At 50.8% G+C, this 14,003-nt stretch overlaps 1 protein-coding gene across 1 annotated transcript in view; it reads left to right on the top strand.

Moving 5' to 3' along the window:
• LOC139267013 (potassium channel subfamily K member 1-like) overlaps nt 1–14,003 on the top strand; it is a 59,161-nt gene that overhangs the window by 1,232 nt on the left and 43,926 nt on the right. The window lies entirely within an intron of this gene.

Below are 14,003 nucleotides of genomic sequence, written 5' to 3'. Positions count from 1 at the left end.
ACAACATCACACCCCACACCACAACCCCACACACACACCCCACACACAACCCACCACACACCCACTCACACTACCCACACACACAACCCTCTCTCTCACTACCCTCTCTCACCCCTCTCACTCACCCACTCTCTCACCCACACACACACCCACTCACCTCTCACTACCCTCTCCACACCCTCTCTCTCACCCCTCTCTCACCCCTCTCTCTCTCACCCCTCTCTCAACCCTCCTCTCTACCCTCTCTCTCTACCCTCTCTCTCTACCCTCTCTCTACCCTCTCTCAACCCTCTCTCTCTACCCTCTCTCTCTACCCTCTCTCTCACCCTCTCTCAACCCTCTCTCTCTACCCTCTCTACCTTCCTCTCTCTCTACCCTCTCTCTCTACCCTCTCTCTCTACCCTCTCTCTCTACCCTCTCTCTCTACCCTCTCTCTCTACCCTCTCTCTCTACCCTCTCTCTCTACCCTCCTCTCTCTCTACCCTCTCTCTCTACCCTCTCTCTCTACCCTCTCTCTCTACCCTCTCTCTCTACCCTCTCTCTCTACCCTCTCTCTCTACCCTCTCTCTCTACCCTCTCTCTCTACCCTCTCTCTCTACCCTCTCTCTCTACCCTCTCTCTCTACCCTCTCTCTCTACCCTCTCTCTCTACCCTCTCTCTCTACCCTCTCTCTCTACCCTCTCTCTCTACCCTCTCTCTCTACCCTCTCTCTCTACCCTCTCTCTCTACCCTCTCTCTCTACCCTCTCTCTCTACCCTCTCTCTCTACCCTCTCTCTCTACCCTCTCTCTCTACCCTCTCTCTCTACCCTCTCTCTCTACCCTCTCTCTCTACCCTCTCTCTCTACCCTCTCTCTCTACCCTCTCTCTCTACCCTCTCTCTCTACCCTCTCTCTCTACCCTCTCTCTCTACCCTCTCTCTCTACCCTCTCTCTCTACCCTCTCTCTCTACCCTCTCTCTCTACCCTCTCTCTCTACCCTCTCTCTCTACCCTCTCTCTCTACCCTCTCTCTCTACCCTCTCCTCCTAACCCTCTCTCTCTACCCTCTCTCTCTACCCTCTCTCTCTACCCTCTCTCTCTACCCTCTCTCTCTACCCTCTCTCTCTACCCTCTCTCTCTACCCTCTCTCTCTACCCTCTCTCTCTACCCTCTCTCTCTACCCTCTCTCTCTACCCTCTCTCTCTACCCTCTCTCTCTACCCTCTCTCTCTACCCCTCTCTCTCTACCCTCTCTCTCTACCCTCTCTCTCTACCCTCTCTCTCTACCCCTCTCTCTCTACCCTCTCTCTCTACCCTCTCTCTCTACCCTCTCTCTCTACCCTCTCTCTCTACCCTCTCTCTCTACCCTCTCTCTCTACCCTCTCTCTCTCTGTGTCTGTCTCTCTCTCTCTCTGACACTCTCTCTCCCCCCCCCCTCTGTGTGTGTCTCTCTCTCTCCCCTCCCCCCTCTCTGCCTCTCTCTCTCCCCTCCCCCCTCTCTGTCTCTCTCTCTCTCTCTCCCCCCTCTCTGTCTGTCTCTCTCTCTCTCTCTTCCCCCCTCTCTGTTTCTCTCTCAAGTTACACCCGATAGGGAAGAAGTGTTTTATTTTTCATACATTGATGAACTGCCAGTCACAGCTGAAGAGATTGGTAGAGCAACCAAATGTGACCCAGTTATGGCAAAGGCATATGAGTATATTGCAAATGGATGGCCAAACCAGGTAACAGACAAAGATACACATCCATTCTTCATTCGTAGGAATGAATTATCAGTCGATAAAGATTGTATCATGTGGGGTGCAAGAGTGGTTATACCAAATAAATTCAGGTCCAAATTATTAGGAGACCTCCATGACCAGCACCTGGGAATGTGTTTGACCAAGAGTTCTGCACGCAGTTATTTATGGTGGCCAGGTCTTGATAAATACATAGAGTACATCGTGAGTCAGTGTACGACATGTCAATCGGTAAGCAAGCAACCACCACCAGTACATCACAGCCATGGAAATGGCCTCCCAGGGTGTGGCAAAGGTTACATATTGATTTTGCTGAGTTAGAAGGACAACAATTGTTCATTGTGATTGATGGCCATTCGAAGTGGGTTGAGGTGTTTCCAATGTGGAAAATAACAACAAGTAAAACATTGGACATTTTACGAAAATTATTTTCTTCATTTGGCCTCCCTGAAGGAGTTGTTTTGGATAATGGACCACAATTCTGTTCAGAAGAATTTGCACAATTCACGAGCAAAAATGGTGTGAAACATACTAAGGTTCCACCATACCATCCTGCTTCGAATGGTGCAGCAAAGTGCACTTTGCAAATTGTAAAACCTGCCCTCATAAAACAAATGTTAGATCCAAATCCAGGAGAGAATCAGAATGAAAGTCTGAGTCCGAGTCAGGAAAACAAAGAGCCTGAAGTTAGAGTGAGTTCAAATGAAAATCAAGGAAATTCCGTGGAGGAAAACGTTCCTCAAGATGAGCCTCGAATGTGTTTAGATTCGATACCATGTTTGGAAGGTTCTGTTCGAGAGCGAAGGTATCCTCTTCGAAACAGAAAACAAGTGGTAAAGTTAAATTTGTAAATAGGGGGAAAAAAAGTTTATATCCTGTGTTATGTATAAACACATGAAGGTTATGGATGATGTTTGTTGTGATGGCTTCTTCATTAAGGAGGGAGAAGTGTAATGTCTGTAAGCTTGTAATGTTTGTAGCTCCACACTGTGGATGTGGATGTATTGTGTACTGCAAGTGCAGGGTTAATAATAAACAGATCCAGGCAGGTTTCCGGAGACTTCCGAGAGAGCTGCCTGCCATGTTAGGAAGCTGTGTGTGCTGTGCTCTGTGAATATATCACACCCTCCTTATTCTGTAATCTCCTCCAGCCCGACAACCCTCCCTATCTCTGTAATCTCCTCCAGCCCGACAACCCTCCCTATCTCTGTAACCTCCTCCAGCCCGACAACCCTCCCTATCTCTGTAACCTCCTCCAGCCCGACAACCCTCCCTATCTCTGTAACCTCCTCCAGCCCGACAACCCTCCCTATCTCTGTAACCTCCTCCAGCCCGACAACCCTCCCTATTTCTCTAACCCACTTCAGCCCCCCGACCAGCCTCCATTCAGAAAATTTTGGCCACAGTTCCGAATCCGCTGAATCTCTCTCCCCCTCTCTGTCTCTCTCTCCCCCTCTCTGTCTCTCTCTCCCCCTCTCTGTCTCTCTCTCCCCCTCTCTGTCTCTCTCTCCCCCTCTCTGTCTCTCTCTCCCCCTCTCTGTCTCTCTCTCCCCCTCTCTGTCTCTCTCTCCCCCTCTCTGTCTCTCTCTCCCCCTCTCTGTCTCTCTCTCCCCCTCTCTGTCTCTCTCTCCCCCTCTCTGTCTCTCTCTCCCCCTCTCTGTCTCTCTCTCCCCCTCTCTGTCTCTCTCTCCCCCTCTCTGTCTCTCTCTCCCCCTCTCTGTCTCTCTCTCCCCCTCTCTGTCTCTCTCTCCCCCTCTCTGTCTCTCTCTCCCCCTCTCTGTCTCTCTCTCCCCCTCTCTGTCTCTCTCTCCCCCTCTCTGTCTCTCTCTCCCCCTCTCTGTCTCTCTCTCCCCCTCTCTGTCTCTCTCTCCCCCTCTCTGTCTCTCTCTCCCCCTCTCTGTCTCTCTTTCCCCCCCCCTCGCTCTCTTTCCCCCCACCCTCGCTCTCTTTCCCCCCACCCTCGCTCTCTTTCCCCCCACCCTCGCTCTCTTTCCCCCCACCCTCGCTCTCTTTCCCCCACCCTCGCTCTCTTTCCCCCCCCCTCGCTCTCTTTCCCCCCCCCTCGCTCTCTCCCCCCCCCCCTCGCTCTCTTCCCCCCCCCTCGCTCTCTACCCCCCTCCCTGCCGCTCTCTACCCCCCTCCCTGCCGCTCTCTACCCCCCTCCCTGCCGCTCTCTACCCCCCTCCCTGCCGCTCTCTACCCTACCCCCCTCCCTGCCGCTCTCTACCCTACCCCCCCTCCCTGCCGCTCTCTACCCTACCCCCCTCTCTCTCTCACAAAGTAAACAGATATCGAGCCAATTTAAATAGCAGATTAGAAGCACTGGGCTTCATTTCTGCAGGGATAGAATTGAAAAGCAGCGAAGTTGTGTCAAACTTGTATTGAACCTTGGTTAGACCATACTTTTGAAGTACTGTGTGCATTTCCGGTCTCCATATTATAAAAAGGATCTCAAGTCACTGGAGAAGGTGCAAAATAGATTTACAAGCATGATTTCAGAACTGAGGGGTTCTAACTATCAGGAAAGACTGAACCGGCTGGGGCTCTTGCCTGTAGAGAAGGGAAGGGAAGGCTGAGGGGTGACCTGAGAGAGGTCTTCAAGATGATGAAAGATTTCGATAGGGTCGACTTGTGGGGGAGACCAAAACTAGGGGCCACAAATAATAGATAGTCACTGATAAATCCAGCAGGGCATTCATTAGCTGTGAGGCACTTTGAGACATCTGGTGGTCATGAAAGGCACAATATAAAATGAAAATTTTTATTTTTCTTTACCCAGAGAGCGGTGAGAATGTGGAACTCGCTGCCACAGGGAGTGGTTGAAGCGACTAGTATCGATGTATTTACGGGGAAGCTGGATAAACACATGAGGGAGAGAGGAATAGCGAGAGAGGGTGAGATGAAGATGGATGGGAGGAGACTGGTGTGGAGCAGGATCGATGTGGACTGGGCTGATTGGCCTGTACATTCGATGCAAGGAAATGAGTCACAGCGAACCGAAAAGTAGTATATAAAAAAATGTCACAAAACATGATTAAAGAATTTGTTAGAATCCAACCGACCGACACACCCAGATTGAGGGCAGGTGACACACGAGCTGTCTGACATAGAAACATAGAAAATAGGTGCAGGAGTAGGCCATTCGGCCCTTCGAGCCTGCACCACCATTCAATAAGATCACGGCTGAACAATAACCTCAGTACCCCTTTCCTGCTTTCTCTCCATACCTCCTGATAGAAACATAGAAAATAGGCAGTCCCTCGGAATCGAGGAAGACTTGCTTCCACTCTTAGGATGAGTCCTTAGGTGGTTGAACAGTCCAATACGAGAAACACAGTCCCTGCCACAGGTGGGACAGACAGTTATTGAGGGAAGGGGAGGGTGGGACTGGTTTGCCGCACGCTCCTTCCGCTGCCTGCGCTTGGTTTCTGCATGCTCTCGGCGATGAGACTCGAGGTGCTCAGCGCCCTCCCGGATGCACTTCCTCCACTTTGGGCGGTCTTTGGCCAGGGACTCCCAGGTGTCAGTGGGGATGTTGCACTTTATCAGGGAGGCTTTGAGGGTGTCCCTTGTAACGTTTCCTCTGCCCACCTTTGACTCGTTTGCCGTGAAGGAGTTCCGAGTAGAGCGCTTGCTTTGGGAGCCTCGTGTCTGGCATGCGGACAATGTGACCCTGCCCAGCGGAGCTGATCGAGTGTGGTCAGTGCTTCGATGCTGGGGATGTTGGCCTGGTCGAGGAGGCTAACGTTGGTGCGTCTGTCCTCCCAGGGGATTTGTAGGATCTTGCGATCCGCTGTCTTGACGGGATACGCTGAGTGTCAGAGGGGGGAAGCAATGGAGGCTAGGGCAGGTGACCGAAAGACTCTTACACACACACACACACACCGAGAGGCAGAGAGATGGGCAGAGTCAGAGAGAGGAGGGAGACTGGGAGACAGAATAAAATATAAGGCGGGGTAGCCCCTTATGCACACTGCAAGTGAGACCTTTATTCCAAATCCTATTGTGTGGCCCACGTTTTTATTGTTGGCAAACTGGTGTCAGTTCATTCAAATGTGAACCAGTTTGAAACCGCAAATACTGGTTAGCAATACTGCTGCTGTTAATAGCACTCCTTGATGCAAATACGGTGATCCTTTGGGACACCCGTCACATGACTCTGGCTGTTCAAGTACTCAGAACACGGGTCAAAGTATTCCACTCAATGACGGGGGTCAAACAGTGTTGGCACTGAATATTACAGGAACATGACTGGTCCTGAAATCGTGAAGGGTGAGGCTAAGTGGGCCCTAAGCAACACACAACGGGGTAGAAATTAAGCGACGGAATGGCAGAGACCTTTGGGAGCCATGGTTCAAAGTCACCTATTTTATTAATTGTTTTACAGTTTGATTTACTCCTTTGAATATCATTCTGCATTTTGTTAGAAGCTACAGCTTCTAATTTGCTATTTAAATTGGTATTATTTACATACTCGAACAGAGGAGGCCGAGGGGAGACCTGATTGAGGTGTATACAATTATGAGGGGCCTAGATAGAGTGGATAGGACGGACCTATTTCCCTTCGCAGAGGGGTCAACAACCAGGGGGCATAGATTTAAAGTAATTGGTAGGAGGTTTGGAGACAAATTGAGGAGAAATTTCTTCACCCAGAGGGTGGTGGGGGTCTGGAACTCACGGCCTGAAAGGGTGGTAGAGGCAGAAACCCTCACCACATTTAAAAAGTACCTGGATGTGCACCTGAAGTGCTGTAACCTGCAGGGTTACGGACCAAGAGCTGGAAAGTGGGATTAGGCTGGGTAGCTCTTTGGAGAGAAAAACAAAGTTAACCACGTTAACTTCGTTTCTCTCTTCATAGATGCTGCCTATACTCGGTAAAATAATGGGACTAAAGGCGGACAAGTCCCCTGGACCTGATGGCCTGCATCCTAGGGTCTTAAAAGAAGTGACTGCGGAGATAGTGGATGCATTGGTTGTAATCGACCAAAATTCCCTGGATTCTGGGGAGGTCCCAGCGGATTGGAAAACCACAAATGTTTTAGAAAGGAAGGAGACAGAAAACAGGGAACTATAGACCAGTTAGCCTAACATCTGTCATTGGGGAAAATGCTGGAGTCCATTATTAAGGAAGCATTAGGAGGACATTTGGAAAAGCATAATTCAATCAAGCAGTCAGCATGGTTTCATGAAAGGGAAGTCATGTTTGGCAAATCTGCTGGAATTCTTTGAGGATGTAACGAGCAGGGTGGATAAAGGAGGAACCAGTGGATGTGGTGTATTTGGATTTCCAGAAGGTATTCGATAAGGTAGTTACGTATGCATGTTAATGTATGTACTGTAACACTAGACCACTGAATGGACCTTCACCCTGTGTATACTATACCTGTACCACCAGAGGGTGCTGCTGCTGGAGACCTAAGGGTCACCTGCACACTGCAGGTAACCCAGTATAAAAGAGAGCTCACCTCTTGGTGTCTTCACTCTCGGAGCTGCAAATAAAGGACTAAGGTCACTACAGTTCAAGTATTATACCCTTGCCTCGTGGAGTCGTTATTAGAGTGCTTGCATACACAACAGGTACCACATAAAAGGTTACTGCACAAGATAAAGGTTCACGGGGTTAGGGGTAAAATATTACCATGGTTAGAGGATTGGCTAACTAACAGAAAACAGAGAGTCGGGATAAATGGGTCATTTTCCGGTTGGCAAACAGTAACTAGTGTCACAGGGATCGGTGCTGGGGCCTCAACTATTTACAATCTATATTAATGACTTGGATGAAGGGACCGAGTGTAATGTAGCCAAGTTTGCTGATGATACAAAGATGGGTGGGAAAGTAAATTGTGAGGAAGACACAAAAAATCTGCAAAGGGATATAGACAGGCTAAGTGAGTGGGCAAAAATTTGGCAGATGGAGTATAATGTGGGAAAATGTGAGGTTATCCACTTTGGCAGGAAAAATAAAAAAACTAATTATTTAAATGGAGGAGATTACAAAGTGCTGCAGTACAGAGCGACCTGGGGGCCCTTGTGCATGAAACACAAAAAGTTAGTATGCAGGTACAGCAAGTGATCAGGAAGGCAAAGATAAGTCCTGCTACAACTATACAGGGTATTGGTGAGGCCACACCTGGAGTACTGTGTAGTTTTGGTCTCTGTATTTAAGGAAGGATATACTTGCATTGGAGGCTGTTCAGAGAAGGTTCACTAGGTTGATTCTGGAGATGAGGGGGTTGACTTATGAAGATAGGTTGAGTAGGTTGGGCCTATACACATTGGAGTTCAGAAGAATCTTATCAAAACATACAAGACAATGAGGGTGCTCGACAAGGTGGATGCAGAGAGGATATTTCCACTCACAGGGGAAACTAAAACTAGGGGGAATAGTCTCAGAATAAGGGGCCATCCATTTAAAACTGAGATGAGGAATTTCTTCTCTCTGAGGGTTGTAAATCTGTGGAATTCTCTGCCCCAGAGAGCTGTGGAGGCTGGGTCACTGAATATATTTAAAGTGGAGATAAATAGATTTTTGAGCGATAAGGTAGTAAAGGGTTATGGGGAGCAGGCAGGGAAGTGGAGCTGAGTCCATGATCAGATCAGCCATGATCTTATTGAATGGCGGAGCAGGCTTGAGGGGCCAAATAGCCTCCTGCCCCCATTTCTTATGTTCTTGTGACCCGCTGAGATTTCCAGCATTCCCTGATTTTAGTTCAGATTCCAGCATCCGCAGTATTTTGCTTCTAGATAGCTCTTTGTCGGCCGGCGCAGACACAATAGGCCGAAATGGCCTCCTTCCGTGCTGTAAATTTCTGTGATTTACTTTGCCTAGAGGGAGAGGGTGGGGAGAGACAGAGGTAAGGGAGTGGGAGGAGCCCTGCATGGTATGTGGGTGGGGTTTTGTGCCCAGCCCCATCGCTGCACCAGCCCAAACAGGTAGGCCCAAGGCCGTCCTTGCTTAAGGCCTCAGGCTTCACCTACACCTTCGGGCTGCCAATGGCGCCTCTACAGGCAGCTGAATGAATTTCTGCCTGCCCCCCCCCCCCCTCACCCCAACCCAGATTATGGCCTTGGGGCAGGTTCTGGAAGGGAGGGGTTGGATCAGGCAATGGGTTTAGGGGTTTTCCTCTCTGGTTGGGCATATTCCTGCAGGTTTCATTGCTCAACCTACTCTCTCCAACCTACTGCCTCCAAGAACCAATAGATCACAAGCACACGGCATTTCTGAGCCTCAAGCAACAACCCAACTCTGGAGCAGCAAAGCAACGTTACAGACGGCTCAAGGCTGAGGTCCAACAAAAAACCCGGGACCTAAAGAACAGGTGGTGGATGGAGAAAGCACAGGAGATACAACAACTGGCCGACAGCCACGATGTGCGAGGATTCTTCATCGCAGTCAAGGCCACCTACGGTCCAAACTCCCAAGGCCCCACCCCACTGCTGGCCAAGAACGGGGAAACACTCATCAAGGACACCGAGGCAGTCAGGGCCCGATGGAAGGAGCACTTCGAAGAACTCCTCAACCGAGACACACTGCCTTTGCTCCATCCCGCAGCATGTGACCCGCCACCACCTCCGTGAAACCCCAACGTTACACGAGGTAGGAAAAGCCATCCATCAGCTCAAGAACAACAAGGCTACAGGAGCGGATAGAATCTCCGCTGAGGCGCTAAAGTATGGCGGAGAGGCGCTGTTGGCGCGGATACATGACCTCATCTCTCTCATCTGGAGGGAGGAGAGCATGCCGGGAGATCTCAAAGACGCAGTGATTGTGACCATTTTTAAAAGGGAGGACGAGTCCGACTGCGGCAACAACACGGGAATCTCCCTGCTTTCAGCCACTGGGAAAGTTGTCGCTCGAGTTCTCCTCAACCATCTTCTCCCTGTGGCCAAGGAGCTCCTCCCGGAGTCACAGTGCGGATTCCGTCCCCTCCGGGGCACAATAGACATGATTTTTCCAGTGCGACAGCTGCAGGAAAAATGCAGGGAGCAGCGCCAGCCCTTAAACATGGTCTTCGACCTTACAAAGGCCTTCGACACTGTCAACCGTGAGGGTCTATGGAGCGTCCTCCTCCGTTTCGGATGACCCTTAAAAGTTCGTCAACATCCTTCGCCTGCTCCACGATGACATGCGGGCCGTGATCCTTACCAATGGATCCATTACAGACTCAATCCACGTCCGGACCGGGGTCAAACAGGGCTGCGTCATCGCCCCAACCCTCTTCTCAATCTTCCTCGCCGCCATGCTCCACCTCACAGTCAACAAGCTCTCTGCTAGAGCAGAACTAAATTACAGAACCAGTGGGAAGCCGCTTAATCTACGCTGCCTCCAGGCCAGGTCCAAGATCACCCCAACCTCTGTCATTGAACTGCAGTACGCAGACGGCGCCTGCGTCTGTGCACATAGAGAGGCTGAACTCCAGGATATGGACAATGTATTCACCGAGGCATACGAAAGCATGGGCCTTACGCTTAACATCCATAAGACAAAGGTCCTCCACCAGCCTGCCCTCGCCGCACAGCACTGCCCCCCCAGTCATCAAGATCCACGGCGTGGCCCTCAATAATGTGGACCATTTCCCAAACCTCAGAAGCCTCTTATCAACAAAAGCAAACATTGATGACGAGATTCAACATCGCCTCCAGTGCAGCTTTAGGCCACCTGAGGAAAAGAGTGTTTGAAGACCAGGCCCTCAAATCTACCATGGTCTACAGGGCTGCAGTAATACCCACCCTCCTGTATGGATCTGAGGCATGAACGATGTATAGAAGACACCTCAAATCGCTGGAGAAATACCACCAACGATGTCTCCGCAAGATCCTACAAATCCCCTGGGGGGACAGACGCACCAACGTTAGCGTCCTCGACCAGGCCAACATACCCAGCATCAAAGCACTGACCACACTCGATCAGCTCCGCTGGGCAGGTCACATTGTTCGCATGCCAGACATGAGATTCCAAAAGCAAGTGCTCTATGCGGAGCTCCTTCACGGCAAACGAGCCAAAGGTGGGCAGAGGAAACGTTACAAGGACACCCTCAAAGCCTCTCTGATAAAGTGCAACATCCCCACCGACACCTGGGAGTCCCTGGCCAAAGACCGCTCTAAGTGGAGGAAGTGCATCCGGGAGGGCGCTGAGCACCTCGAGTCTCATCGCCGAGAGCATGCAGAAATAAGCACAGGCAGCGGAAGGAGAGTGCGGCAAACCAGTCCCACCCTCCCCTTCCCCTCAACGACTATCTGTCCCACCTGTGACAGTCTGTGGCTCTCGTATCGGACTGTTCAGCCACCAAAGAACTCACTTCAGGAGTGGGAGCAAGTCTTCCTCAATTCCGAGGGACTGCTATGATGCTGATGATGATGCCCCCATGCACTCCCGCCATTGGTCGCCCAACACACCCATCCTCGCGGCGTATGGCCAATTGGAAAACAAACCAGGTTCTTAGCCAAGCATCATCCAATCAGGTGTTTATCAGTCACACACCCTTTTCTCCAGCCTCCAGCCTCCCGCCTCCAATACTTTTACAACGAACAAATGTTTCGTGTCCCGAGCATTTTTCTCCCGGGATGTTAGCTTGTGGACAGTGTCGTGGAGTGAGCGAGTGGCCGATCTGTGGAATAGGTTCCCTGGGGAGACGGTGGAATTCGATTAGTTGGTGTTGAATCATTCGAGTGCAAATCCGGTCGATGTCTTTGCTAAGATAACGTTTTGGGATGCAGTATGGGAGTAATTTGAGGCATGCCATCGGGTCCATGCGTTGGGAGGAAGAGGTGAATTTGGACCTCGGGTTCTCCACCACTGGGCGTTTCCTCACCCCGGGGCCCAAATTGCCCCTTTCTGTCGGAGCCATGACCACCTCTGGCCAGGGATAGGTGAGGACTCGCCACCTAGTCGGCGCGAATTGCCGACGTTTCATTAAATTTCCATCCATTTGTTTTCCAGCGGTACTCGGGCACGCGCCGACTCTGCCCACCACCGGCCGATGGCGACCCCCTTTCCCCGCCCCACATGGGAAATTGCCCAGCGGGCGTGGCTCATCCGCCGCTCAGTGCCCGCCCCCCTCCCCTCCCCCCCCCCCCCCCCCCGACAGCTCTCCCCGGCGAGACGGGCAGCGCGTCCGCCATTTTATTTTAATTGTCGGCCAACTCGGATGTCGGCCCGACAATGGCGTCCATGGCTTCGGCCGGGCCTCCCAACAGGCAGAGCCCGGCACCCCCTCTTGGGTACCAGGCCGCTGGCCCAGCCGAAACCCTCCGTGGTGGCCCAGTGGGCCTAAGCTCAGTGCAGAGTTCGCAGGGGGCCCTCCCTTTTAACTGAAGGGGAGGGGCGTTGTGACACATCAGCGTGGCATGGCGTACTGGTGCTGAGCTGCTGCCTTGAACCGCTGCAGTCCGTGTGGTGACGCTGCTCCCACAGTGATCTTTTGGGATCCCTTTGTTGCTAAACAAATAAAGACTTGCATTTCTATAGCGCCTTTCACAACCTCGGGACGTCCCAAAGCGCTTTACAGCCAGTGAAGTATTTTTGAAGTGTAGTCACTGTTGTAATGTGGGAAACGCGGCAGTAGATTTGCGCACAGCAAGCTCCTACAACAGCGATGTGATAATGACCGGATCATCTGTTTTTAGTGATAATTGAGGGATAAATATTGGCCAGGACTCCGGGGAGAACTCCCCAGGTCCCGCTGTACTGCAGCACTTTGCAATCTTTCTCCATTTAAATAATAACTTGCTCTTTGATTTTTTTTTTCTGCCAAAGTGCATGGTCTCACACCACCTTACCTCAACAATCCATTATCGTGTGTATGGAGTGGCTACCAGGATGGTAGAAGGCCAACTAATGCACCTTCATGCTCGCTCTTCATCGAGCAATTCCTGTGTGGAACTGCCAGAGTTTGGTGTTGGGATGCTGGCATGAGTTTTACTTCATGTAAGAATGACATTGTTTTTTTAATTTATTCGTTCCGGGATGTGGATATCGCTGGCAAGGCCGGCATTTATTTCCCAACCCTAATTGCCCTCGAGTGGATGGTGCTGAGCTGCTGCCTTGAACCGCTGCAGTCCGTGTGGTGACGCTACTCCCACACTGACCTTTTGAGATCCCTTTGTTGCTAAACAAAGAAAGACTTGCATTTCTATAGCGCCTTTCACAACCTCAGGACGTCCCAAAGCGCTTTACAGCCAGTGAAGTATTTTTGAAGTGTAGTCACTGTTGTAATGTGGGAAACGCGGCAGTAGATTTGCGCACAGCAAGCTCCTACAACAGCGATGTGATAATGACCAGATCATCTGTTTTTAGTGATAATTGGGGGATAAATATTGGCCAGGACTCCGGGGAGAACTTTCCCCCCCCCCCCCCCGCTCTTCTTCGAAATAGTGCCACGGGATCTTTTACGTCCACCTGACAGAGCAGACGGGACCTCGATTTAACATCTCATCCAAAAGACGGCACCTCCAACAGTGCGGCACTCCCTCAGCACTGCACTGGGAGTGTCCCTCTGGATTATGGGTAAAAGATTCCATGGCACTGTTCAAAGAGCAGGAGAGTTCTCCCCAGCATCCTGGCCAATATTTAAACCTCAACTGACATCACTAAAACAGATCATTTGGCCATGTAGTTTGTGGGAGCTTGCTATGCATAAAATGGCATGTGCCAACGTAACCTGAGTAATTGCACTTGGAAAAAGTAATGAGTTTGACAGCAACTTGTTCTGGGACAACATAAAGTGTTATATAAATGCACATTCTCTCTTTCAATCTCTCTCTCTCTCTCTCTCTCTCTTTCTCTTTCTATCTATCTCCTTTTCTTTCTCTCTCTCTCTCTCTCTCTCTCTCTCTCCTTCTCTATCTCTATCTCTATCTCTTTCTAGCTCTCTCGCTCTCTCGCTCTCTCGCTCTCTCGCTCTCTCGCTCTCTCGCTCTCTCGCTCTCTCGCTCTCTCGCTCTCTCGCTCTCTCAATCTGTCCGTGTCAGAATTAAATCTGGCACCCTATCAGTATTGGTTGGTGGATCTGCTGTACACAGCTTGCGCTCTGGCACTAACATCACCAGATGTGGAGAGGACTCCTTGTTTATGCAGTAAATGGAGAGTCTGGCACTCCTCTGCCAAAGGTCCTTTGATGTTAGGGAAGCAGTATTGAGGAAACTATCTGGCCAGCATATCCCATTTCCCTTCATCGGAATCGAGGAAGACTCTTAAAATGAGTCCTGAGGTGACTGAGCAGTCCAATACGAGAACCACAGTCCCTGTCACAGATGGGACAGATAGGCGTTGAGGGAAGGGGAGGGTGGGA

This window comes from Pristiophorus japonicus, chromosome 7 (assembly GCF_044704955.1).
Source record: "Pristiophorus japonicus isolate sPriJap1 chromosome 7, sPriJap1.hap1, whole genome shotgun sequence".
Taxonomy (NCBI): domain Eukaryota; kingdom Metazoa; phylum Chordata; class Chondrichthyes; family Pristiophoridae; genus Pristiophorus; species Pristiophorus japonicus.
The sequence above is the reverse complement of the archived record's forward strand: the minus strand, read 5'-3'. Positions and strand labels throughout refer to the sequence as shown.